Source organism: Hermetia illucens, chromosome 2, assembly GCF_905115235.1.
Source record: "Hermetia illucens chromosome 2, iHerIll2.2.curated.20191125, whole genome shotgun sequence".
NCBI lineage: Eukaryota > Metazoa > Arthropoda > Insecta > Diptera > Stratiomyidae > Hermetia > Hermetia illucens.
In genome coordinates, this window is record NC_051850.1 from 43,341,937 (window position 1) to 43,354,872 (window position 12,936).

A 12,936-nucleotide genomic window follows, 5' to 3' on the forward strand; every position below is an offset into this window, starting at 1 on the left:
ATATACGTGCATATGAAGTTTACGCAACTCAAGCGACTCAATCTTTTTATGTACTTCACTGCTTTCCTAAAACGTTTATATCGCTGGCAGGTTGACTAATTCAGATTAAGATTCTATCGAATCCACTGTGTCTGTTGCATGCATCAGATAAATCTTTCAGTTGGCAGCCAACGAGCGCGAACTGTGCAAGATGATGACAATATCACGAGGTGAATAAAAATATCGGATCTGCAGCTCATTCAGAATTTGAGCGAGTATACAACAATATGATCACACAGCATCCGGAATCACACTCAAGATGATGATCTGCGGCTCAGCTGTTCTGTATCTTGCATTGTTCCTTGGCACGCATCTATTTCGGTAGCAACATTCCCGTGTTCGACGTCACATCACTTTGTTGCTTTGTCTAGCAGCTGCTCAGGAGAATATCTTTTTGTCGAGGGTGAATTCTACCAGTTTCATACGAAATCGATTGCCTCAACACATCACGCTCAGTGGCATAGTGCGATAGTGGCTGTAATGCCCATTTCTAGAGCGGAACCGTAAATTAAATAATTCTACGATTAAAAAGCAATCGGGGAAGTATCTACGGCAGTAGGCGCGAGAGTTAGCTGGCTGCAAACAGAGTTTATTCGCGGTGGCTACTGGCTAGCAGACGAAAGATACTTTAATCAACATATGCGCGGTGCGTTGCGTCCACTGTTAATGGTCAGTCGGAAGAACAGAGTTGTTTAGTTTAATTCGATTTCTTGTGGAATGAAGTCGGTTTCCGCTGAACAGTCCGGTTGGCCGTTGGGAACTAATCCATGTTTCGTTACTAACATTTCCACAAAATTATAAATTTAAATGCTGAAAATTGTGTGATTATTTGGATTGTTAATGGAAAATGGTTCGATATATTTTCTAGGGTGCTTTTAGAATAAAAATTGTGTGCTAAAAATCAGTTTGTGTTCAAAGTAAAACCAAGTGGAATTTAAGTTTAAAACCGTCAGTTCTACTGAAGCACGTTACCCCAATAAATTTATCTCCCAAGCCACTATCGTTTTGTAATCAGCAATCGGCCTGTTGTGCACGCACTCGTGAGAGATTAGTTCGGTCCCAAGTGAGCAATTGCGTCCTCGGTTCGAATTTATATCTTTTATCGGAAATAATTTTAAAGCATTCTACGCACTTATATGGCCTAATTTTCGAACATTATTGATTAGTGACCTGCACGCGAGAATCTCCACCATTCATCAAGTGAGTATTATTCATCAGAACAGTCCAAAAATAGAGGAACATAAAAGACACTGAATGCGATTAAAATACCCAATAGGAGTATCAGTTGATCGATTTATTTACCACTCATATGAAACCCATTTAGTTTGTATATTTATAAGTACCTCAGTGCGCCCAGACAGAAGTTCGCGTTCTTTGTTGACTACCTACTATGGGGGGAAATTAGATATTTATTTAGTGTTGTTATCGTAGAAATGTAGAACATGAAAGACTCTTGGACACTCTAGATATGTAGATTACTGCAGCTAATGCAGTTAATTACAGAGTCCAGCAAATTTAAATTCTTCACTCTCGCTCGGGGTTGGGGCCGCTGTCCACGAAATTAAATTCAGTTTGTTTTCATCATTAACCCTGAATGAGACCTAATTCTAGTTGTGACGTTAGTACACCCCAGGGGTACGCTAGCCGCAGTAGTTTTTGCATAATAAATTTTCCCGGCTGTTGTGCCATTTGAATTTTGAGGTTCATCCTCAAAATGTTGTTGATGTTATAAATTATGACGCCCAATAGCATACACCACTACATTATATCGGCGCTGTTTTGGGGAACATTACATGATTGATATTGCTCATAAATATATCATCCTAGATACTGTTCACCTGAATTTTTAATTACTTTTATGATAAAAGATGTATTTCCTGCCGTAAGGAAATACGCAGCAATCTTCAAATCGACCCAGTTTTTCGTACCCTAATATGAACCATAATAATTTAAGTGCTGTCGTTTGAACCGGTCGCGGCCGTGAATCATTGATTGAAAACGATAACAATCTTTGCTAATAATACTCGGAAAATCAGTTGGATGTCGTAGTATATTCTGCCCATACATCTAACAATTTCCTAAATAGTTAGCAAGATATGCCGTTGCAGTATCCGAAAATGATTTCGTTTGTTTAGCGTATTGTGGCGGTTTTTCTTTTAGATTTCAACTAACTCTGCCAATTGTTGTCAGTATTGATTGCGTTTGGTCGGACGCGCTTACAATATGCTACATGCGGCAAATCTTACCAAAGCCGAACCATGAACTTCTCAGCATACCTTGAAGGCCTACATCATGGTTTTTATGCTTTGGATTATTATAGTGTAGGTGAATATAACTTTTCGACTCCCAACTTATACTGGAGGTTTCCCATTTTTTATCTTCAAACTTTTCGGATGGACTAGACGTCCCTGCTATTAATTGTAAGAATAGTTCTCCCTATTCCTGCAAACTCAGTCTCACACGTTGCAATTGGAAGTGTATTTCAGGGGAATCCCCATAATTCGTATTTCCGGCTATTCCGCACCAGTTAGTTCAGTTTACGGGGGGGAGCCGCAGCTCCGAGCACTCAGGCCAGTCTTAGGCCCATTGCACTATCCCCGTAAATCGCCTATTCAATGGCTTCCCGCCTACGGTGTTCGCAGGCTTTAACGAATCTGAGAACATTCTCCAGAGGCAGAGAGTGTGCAGATTCTTCATTGAAGAAAACCTTGGCAAGGTGTCTTCGTCTGAGATCTGAAAATGCCGGGCAGCTGCATGTAAAGTGCAGGGCCGGCTCCTCCTCCTCCTCTTTGCACATAGCCGAAACCACTACCCCAATCGTTTCCATATAGTAGTTTAAGGAGCAGTGTCCGGTTAAAAATCCTACTAGGGTTTTCATGTCCCACTTCTTAAGGGACAACAAAAATGCCGCGCTAGTGACCCTAGGCTCTTCCACAAAGATTTTCGCCTGCCGGCAAGAGTCCAAATTTCTCCACTCGACTGCGTGAATCCTTGCAATTTCACCCTTCAGAATAAACTTGACAGTAGATGGTCGGATTCCAAGGGCTGGTTCTGACCTCACCAATGTAGATCCAGACCGGTGCTCAGAGGTGGTGGTGAGGAATTCGGGGCGGCAGCCCTGTCGGCTGAACCAATATCAAGTGGCCGAAGATAGGATAGCCCCTGGACTCTCATACTTCGGGTGAACTCCCGTTGTATGTCAATACAGCTCGGTTGTTTGCGGCTGGTCCCCTAGTGGGAGTTTCAGGGGGGTTGTGGTTGATGCTCAAGCGAGAAGAGACCTTCGGCCTCGGCGTGGTGTTGCGTTTCAACACGGGTGCCGTACTCCTTCGTTCGGTAGATATTTAGGTATGTCTTGCATCCACCAGTATGAATGCTAAGCCATGCACTTGGTATAGACTGATACCGTTGCTGCTTATCACAGCGGGGCTCTGATTGTGGTCACAAAATCAGTCCGTGTCTTAAGAAGACCGTAGGATTAAGTCTCCATGACAGGTACCTACGTAAAACACTCAAGAACTCACTGTAGATCCAGACACTCGGCGAGCTAGTCTGTCAACCTTCTCATCACCAGCGATGTTACAATGCCCCGGCACCCACATCAGGAATGTCTCGTTCAGTCGGCCAAGTTTCAGCAGCACCTGATGACATCTCCACACCAACTGGCTTGATATGTCGTTGCTATTTAGTGCTGATAATGCCGCTCAACTCTCGGAACAGATTCGAATAATGCGACCCCTCTATTTTTGTCGCAAACCTTCTTCTGATGCTTTTATCTCCGCCTGGAATATGCGAAAATCATTTTTCTGATGGGTCTGGCCAGTTCTATAATCGGATTCTCCGAGAACACACTGCGCCCGATCCACCCTCCATGACTGACCCATCAGTGAAGATTGTTAAGTCTGTAATCTGAAAAGACTCATGGCCATTTATCGACCATTCTTCTCCTTCGATGATTACGTCTTATTTATGTCTTTTCAAAGACAATTCTGGAAACCATATGATCGGTCGGCATCAGGGCTTCGATTTCGCACCAAATCGTCAGTCTCTTCACGATACGAATTACCAGGATTCTATTGTATTACTGTAAACTTCCAACCGCTTTCCTTTACTTTAATTGGTATTAACCTTTAAATAGGAAAAAAGGCGAAACTTCCCAGGAAAAATGCGTTTTCTTAATACTAAATTTCACAGATTTGGAAACGATTTTGTTGACACTCTAATGAAATTCTCACGGTCAAAAAGTCCAAATGATATGGGGCGTTTAAAACTTCACCGCAATACAATGTGCTGCTACTTATGTCAATTCTCACCAATTGGTCAAGATTAATGCAATATGCATTGTGATCTAAATGGAAAATTTTTTTTTGTTTCTTTATTTAAAAATTGGCAGTACCCTGAGCTTGGCAAGTTCCCAATGCTTGAGGAAATTTCATGTTTCGGGTTTCCCATTCCGGACAAACAGACCTTTCAAAAAAAGAGATAAAATTAGCCAATACTCTGCAATGAAAGCCAACAATTGTAGCGCACATTCTCAGGCCGAGAATCTCCTAAGATGCACTGGATGCTCACCTCCTCTATCGGTTCAGCTGAAAAATGGTGGAATTGCTTCTTTACGTCTTCGCTCCGTTGCACTAACTTGCGCAACGTCTATCTGTTGAATCTCAGCCCACAACGTAGCAATTCTAGCTTTTCCTTTCTTCGTTTGAGGAATTTCGAACCAAATGGCTAACAAACGCACAATTTTGTGGTAGCTACATCCAGGCATGCACCTTGGTTCCGGCCTCATAAAAATTCAAGGTCATCCCAATCATCTAATGGATTCTTTAACTGCAGGCGAAGAGTCTCACGATTCGATTGATTCGTCCGATAAGCTGGTGGTAATCTCAATTCCAATTTGCAGCTCTACCTCTGAAGAGGATACTTGTGAGACCGCACAGCAGTCTGAAAATCCCTTGTGGGATTGTGTTGGCCCATGCTTCCATACAAAACAGAAATCAAAGATGTCAACGATATTGTACGCCCGAACGGCTGAGATAGAATAGCCGTAATAAAGACGTTCGTCTTGTAGGTAAAAATTGTCAAGGTTTCGTTCGCCATGAATTCTGTAAAAGTTATATTATAAAGCCGATATATGTCGTCATGGCTGTTCCCTAAACATGCTGCTCGAGTGGACGTTATGTTTGCATGGTACACTGAGTACGTGTTCCAGTTCGAAGGATAAAATGCATCCAATCTTGCTAGAAGCGATCCTTTAAGTCGTAAAGCGATGTAGGTGACTCTCGCCCATGCATCTAGTGTGACAGGATCATCTCTACTCACAGGACAGGCAGACCTAATTTTTATAACTACAGCGTTAGTTAACGTAAAGGAAGGATCGGAGGGACTACAGTCAGCTGTCCTACTTTACTTTAAATGTCGAAGGTCCCGTCTGAAGATAGAAATATATGGAACATCCCGCTCTTTCTGAGTGGGTATGTAGTTGACTGCAGTTGCGCTTCTTTCCGTGCACTTGTAATATTATATACTGCACAAGCTAACTTCATTTAACGATTGTCTCATCTTCCTATATTTTACAGTGGTAACAGTAAAATGCAAATCGACTATATTCTCATAAGACGCCGACAATTTACCACCATCACTGATTGCAAAGGCATTTCCTTTGAGACCATCGTACCTCAACATCGGCCGTTGATGACCGCAAACTTGGGGGACCACCCTACAGGGCCAAGAAGAAGTGAAGTAATTAACCTAACAATCTGCACTTCAAAGTTGTAAGATTTGATTAGAGACTGGTGAGTGCTAGATGAAGTCTCATTCTCAGATCACCGTTACTTAGAATTTAGCCTGACTATTGCAGGCGAATTATCTGTAATACAATGACGAAATCCTCGGAGAACGGATTGAAGAAAGTTCAATGAACCTCTTGACGACAAAGTGGAGCTCCCTAGGCAACTAAGGACACCTTTGGCGATAGGATATCAATTGGAAACTCTGAATCGCATACTTTGAAAGTGCTTTCAAGAGGTTTGTCCTGCCAACGCGGTAAAACGGTACCATGGTGGAACCGATAACTATAAACACTCAGACTAAATCGTTGTTGCAATAGCAATGAGGATGAAGACCGGAACTCGCATCGTGAATATAAGGGGCTCGTAAAACTTTCGAAACGAGACTCCTTTAGAGTATACTGTGAGATAAGTTGGACTCTCTTAGAAAACCGGATGATACTTTCACGAACTCCAGAGTTGAATCTATATAGACTCTCTTGGAAGTACACCACCCGGGGTGGCAAACTGGGTGATTGACGAGCGGTTGAAGAGCAGGCGCATCGCAATCTGCAGTGACAGTGAAGCTGCACTGAGGGCATTGAGCAGTCCTTTGATCACCTCGAAAATCGTTCAGGAATGCAGAAACCGTTTGAACTCTAGTCTCTCTGTCTAGATTCAATACGGTGGAACTACTCTGGGTACCTGGTCACTGTGGCATAGAGGGAAATGAAATCTCGGACGCTTTAGCGAAAGAGAGGTCAACCTCCGCTATGCCGGAACCGGAGCCAGTAATTGGAGTATGACTGGGAACAATTTTCCCATAATGACCGGTGGCAGAGCCTAAATGCTGCTCGAAACACCAAACTTTTCCTGCCAGAACCGAACATACGTACCGCAAAGTTTATCCTGTCGAAAAGCAGGAGGACTTGCAGGTGTATTGTGGGCAGTCTGACAGGCCATAATTCACTAGCTGGGCATATGTTCAGAATAGGAATTACCGAAGATGATACGTGTCCCTCCTGTAATGAGGAAGCGGAATCCACGGAACATTTTCTATGTGAATGCCCCGCCTATGGACGCATCAGGCATCAGATCTTTGGTGCCGATGTTCTCCAATTGCGACGGGTAGCATCACATCCACTAACGGAAATCCTGCGATACGTTAACGAATCCGGAATATTCCGTTAGACGGGGGAGGCGAGTACAATGGGCCAACACGGCCTGAGTGCTCACAAGCTGTAGCTTCTCCCCCACCATACACACACACACCACCACCCGGGAGAACAGAACAAAAGTGGAAAACAGAGAATTGGCGGTTTCTACAAATCTTTCAACACGAAGGTGTTGCAAGAGGAATTGTGATACTACGAGAGTGGTTGTTACCAATAAAAAGGGAAGAGCTGCTATACTATGATTTGAAAACTTCTAATCACCTGGCATGGATGGCATGTACCCAGCGACTTCTAAGAAATATTTTTCAAGGATGTTTTGCTCTGGGCTACGTGCCTTCCCCTTAGCAGAAAGTCAAGGCAGTCTTCATGGACTGGGAAAGAATGACTATTCAAATCCAAAGAACCTCAGGCAAATCAGCTTGCATCTGGGTATCACCGGTGCCATGAATCCGACATCCGGCGCAGCTCTGAATACATTACACAATTTGTAGCCCTGGTATTTGTTCCAATCCAGTTTTCGCAATGCCTTCTGATTCTCGGTTCCATATACATTTATTTGGTACAAAATCTTAAAACAAAGAAAAAATTGGGACGAACCAGAAGAATGCGTGTCAGAATATATTGACGTCTTCTACGCCGGTGGCTTAAAAGTAGAATATTTCTATGGAGCAGGAGACTCCCTCTCGAATAAAAATGAGAAGTGGGTATTTCACACAGTATAATATACAACGGTCTTTCAGGCTAACGTGTATGCGATCCTAAGGTATCCAATAGCCGTACTTGGATGATTGACGAGCGGTTGAATTGCAGATACGTCACAACCTGTAGCGATAGTCAAGCTGCATTGAGGGCATTGGGCAGTCCTTTGATTACTTCAAAAATCGTTCAGGAATACCCGGACCGGAACCAACAATTGGTGTGTTAGTAGCATTGGTTAATGCAACTACCAAAAATTGGGAACAAGCTTCTCTTAATGACAGGTGGCTAAACCTTAATGCTGCTAAACATTCCAAACTTTTCCTGATAGAATCAAGCAAACATATGACAAATTTTATCCTGTCGAAAAGCAGGAAGATTTGTGGAAGTATTGTGAACATTCTGACTGACCATAATTCACTAGCTAGACATATGCTCAGAATAGGAATTCTTCAATATGATACCTGTCCTTCCTGTCATGAGGAAGCTGAATCAACGGACGATTTTCTATGTGGGTGCCCCGCCTATAAAGGCGTCAGACATAAGATTTTTGGTGCTGACGTGCTACAACCGCAGCGGGTTGCATCACATCCTCTAATGGAAATCCTACGAAACATAAACGAATCCAGAATATTCGGTCAGCCGGGGGAATCGAGTGCAATGGACCACTAGCGTCTGAGTGCTCAGAAGCTTTGCCTCTCCTCCCCTCACACACACACACAACTCATTATGGTATTCACTAAAAGCATATGTCCCGCCACCCGTTTATTATCTGGATGGTCAGTATTTAACGGTGAATGTCTTGTACGAAGATACAAGTATCACGTTTGATAACAAATTATGATTTAATTTTCATTATGTTGGCTTACTTACCTGAGTTTTAAGAATCTCTGGCTTGATCCTTCGTTTCTCGTATCAATTTATGAATTCCAATCCCTCAGTTATTCTTTATTCGTTTGTTCCAAATATTCTTGAAAATGCTTCCGATTGGGTGATACCGATTACGATAATAATTGTGATTGCCTTCCAGATGAATCTGTTGACTTTCTTAATCTGTTTTCTCGGGGGTAATGAAGATCGTTGATTAAAACGTATGTCCTATTCAAGCTTTGTAATGGATTGATAGATAGCTCTGTAGCCTACGAAATATAATACCGTGACGCATCACACAATGTTCGCAACACCCTTTTGCCCAGCATGTTACATGCAATCGCTTGCAGCATGCTCCAGTCATCACAAAAATAAACTAAATAAATAAGTAAATAATTTATAAATGATATGTCTTTGACCGACGCTTTTGAATTGACGTTAAATTGACGATATCACCAAGAAATCATCGCACAAACTTCATCATTGCTACCTAATCATTGCATCAACAAGTGAACAAGTTCGGATATTAGCAATACTAGTATTTCGGTTACACAGACACCTTGTTTTGCAGCAAACTATCCAAGAGCAGATGATAATGCCTGTCTTTTTCTTCTAAATGCTTTATTTCAATATATAGCTAAGAAGTTTCTTCTGAACAGTCGAAATGGAATTTCCAATTCCCTCTGATTTTAAATGCTGCCCCTCTGTGCATCAGGAAGAAGCAACTTCCTCAGTCCGTGGTTGCGTTCCGTCTAAAATGCAGTTCTCCATTTGAAATGGAACAAAATATAAATAGCTTCTTCCTTTATAAACAGAATCCAAAAATCCGGTTTTATATAGCCTGATCTCCGTGGGTTGGTATTTACACAACCAGACATAAATAATATAAATATAGTGCATCTATTTAGTGAATAAGTTGTGTTGCAGTTGTTCTTCGGAAATTCAACTCAGAGAGAGATTTTTATTTTTATATCAGTTTTTTAGTTCCTGCATGTATCAGTGCGAAGGTAAGCAGAGGTGCTGGTGTATAGTGAGTCCTTTGATTTATCTGAGGCACAACTCAGGTTTAACTTCTTATTAAGGCAAATGGGGCAAAGTTTTCCTGAAATTAAAGAAAAATTATGACAAGGAGTCAATGCGAGCCAATGAATTTTTATGAATTGAAAAATTATCAGTAATTCACTCAAACAATCCTAATATTGCTATTTATAGTAAATGAATCCTTTCCTTAAATATTGCTACTTTTATTAAAATAATTTGTCCTTTCACCAGTGATAGTCGTATACCACAAATGTCGCATTATACATCAATAAATAAATTTCCCTTAAAAATTGACATAAAAATGAAGACATTTCTCCAACATGTTAATTATTAAAATCAACTTCAACATAGGCCATTTAAACATTCAAAAATTCTCACGCTAATCGTGCGAACTTTGCCACATAACGGCATTGTGAAACCTAACAAAGTTTCATACATACTTATTAAAAACTACTGAAAATCACTAACGTTTTCAAATGTAATTATTATCTATGCTGCCTACGACCAAGGTAAATAAACCATCCAGTAATTATCATATCTTCGAAAACATTAGAGAAGGTTAGGATTTATTTGCACTCACTTTTTACAGGTGATATAAAACACACAATGTCGGGATTTGCATATTTAAGTGTCCAATTTGTACGAATATCAGAATTGTTACTGTACATATTGTAAAACTGAATGTAGAGCAACAACTAGCTAAATCCTTTACTACTAACACAGGAAATGTAGATGGATGAAGCATCAAAACATCGACAATTGCAACTTTAAATAAGGAAAATGAAAAATTTCTGTTATTTTCGAATAGTAAACACGGAGGCTGATGGCCGTAATTGCGATATTTTTGGAAATTTATTTCTTATGATAATTAATCGCACATGCAAAACGGTGAAGTAATATATGTAAATAGTCTTTTGCAATATTTTGGAAATGATATTGAAGTTCAATGAATATGTAAAAAGACAATGACTGTTTATATGAAGCAGCGGAAGGGCAATTACCTTGGGGTGGGAGTGATGAACAGTAATTTTTTAGAAGATTTATTTTGGTGAGAACATAAGACTAACACAAAGCCTTTCCGCTTGGGTATATATTGCAAAGTTGATAATATTTTTACACAACTTTCTCTGTTCACTTTTGTTGTTCTCTAACTGACTGTGCGATAATTAAATTGGTTGCGGCAGTTTTGAGCTCCTGTCGTCATGAATTTTTGTGGCTTTGTGCATTTCTCATTGCTATATGCTCAACACTGGCATAGCATTAAGTGTGGTCGAGCATAAACTCCCACCCGACGGTCATCCCACGCAATTGAGTTGTCGCCCTTTCTCAGTGTGTGACCTACCTACTGCCAGCTCTGCCTTTTCTTCAACACGTCGATGGGTATCTGGTCCGTATGCCGACCAAGTTGTTCATTTTTTATTGTCAGAGGAAATAATACCTCAATGGCGCGGGGACGACGTGAGTTGATAAAAGCCTGGAGCTTCATTTTCTACGAGCTGTTTGTTTGGCGTCTTCACTTGATGTTGAGGTTTCATACTCAGATTTTTGAGAAGAGAGTGTAAGCGGGTTTAGCGCTCTTAGTACGTCAAGCGACATCAAGGTCGGTGTTGGTGTTTGTAAAGACAACACTTCCGCTATTCGGGACTGTCCATATTCTGCCTATTTTGCGATTAGAAAGAGTTCGATGACTCAGCAGACTCACCCTATTAACCGCCCTCTCCGAATCCAGAAGCGGATACAATCTTCGCATTTGGGATGTTTGGAAGATGATGATATCGTCTATAAAATCCCTACATATCCTCCAGTCAAAATAGCATGTAGACGTCACTGACACCGAGGTGAAACTGAAGTTTAGACCTCGATGTAGTACGTGACATTTTTCTCCGTCATATGTTGCCCTGATAATACCTATTAACCTCTTCGGAACACACTTCCTACACAGAGAACTCCAGATATATTCCATGTTAACACTGACGAAAACCTACTCGAAATCGATAAAGAATAGGTGGACCGGGAATGTACAAGCTTTCCAGGTGTTCCTTAATACCTTACAAGGTAATTTTAACTATTAGATTTGCTACGGTAGGGAGTACAAGTCTATGATCTTGCCAGTCCTTATGTATTCCTCGGAAACATGCGTTCTTAGCAAGAAAAATTGCAAACTCTTAGCAGCCCGGAAAGTCTATAGGGGCAATATCTATTGTAGAAGACGAGGCAGACTCTGCCTGAGATGGAGCGATGGCGTCGGTTAGGTCGCCAGACAGGTTTTAGGGATATCATCTGGGCGCAAGACCGGACTGTCTGGAATTCCTTACTAAAGCAGACCTAGAGCGGATACCGGTTGTTGCCCTATTAATGATGATGATGACGGTAGGGAGCACTCAACTTGCAATTGTTTTACTCAAGACGGCATCTTAACGAACATCCTCTTCTTAAACTTCCTGGAGCAAATCTCAGATGTTCAGGATTTACGAATATGTGAAAGTAGCATGTTGGCTGTCATGAGCGGTTAGGTAGGTAGAACTTCAAGACTCTTGGCTTTGTCCCATTAAGCACAGCGATCACTTCTCTTTTGTTGATTTATACATTTATTTAACCAAAACAACACATCACACATAATATACATAATACAATAGTATAAAACATACATTGCACTATTTTTTTATATATTAAGGTAAATTGAGTAGGTTACATTTAGTAAACTATGATGTCAGGAGGCCCTTTGTTAGGTTTTGCTTGAAGTAAAATATAAAGAAGCTTGCAGACACAAGTGGTCACTTAGTTGAATGTTCAACATTAATGGGTTCATTATAGCCATAGGCAGTAAGGTGTTGGTGTTCCTTAGTTGTATGTCTAGTGCGTCTTGGTTGATCGTTGCAATCCACGAGGTGTATTCGTAGCCCATAGTTGGCGAGGTGTCGAGAGATGCGCCGGATAAACCCACGTAATAACTGCAGTCAATGACCGCATTAGTAACCATCGTGGCAAAACTGGCGAACACCTTTTGTGGTCTCTATCCGGAACGAAACTCGCGAAATAGGTCAAAATCCTCTCCTTGAATTAGGCGTTCGGGTAGTAAGTTATTAGGACCCTCGACAGATATCGGGCTATGCTGGTACCACCGAATTTTCGCGGAAAAGGCAACAAAATGCACCAGCCCTTCACTCCTTTGCAACAAAAAAACTACTAAACTTGGCGGTGGCCCGGGCGACAGCTACCCGAAGCACAACACCACGTCCATTTCCCTTTACGACCCCCTGAGCAGACGTAACTATTGAACTGATACAGGCGCTGAAGTTTCGATTTTCCTGGTATTCAAATACCATCGAATAACGCGACAAGCTTTG

The 12,936-nt window shown here is 41.4% G+C and overlaps 1 protein-coding gene across 1 annotated transcript in view; it reads left to right on the plus strand.

The window, feature by feature from the left end:
- Nucleotides 1-357: 357 nt before the first annotated feature.
- LOC119648902 (ATP-binding cassette sub-family G member 1) overlaps nucleotides 358-12,936 on the plus strand; it is a 102,334-nt gene continuing 89,755 nt past the window's right edge. Inside the window, exon 1 of the mRNA XM_038050806.1 lies at nucleotides 358-1,239. The gene's annotated coding sequence lies outside the window, so the exon portion shown is untranslated. The remainder of the gene's footprint in view (nucleotides 1,240-12,936) is intronic.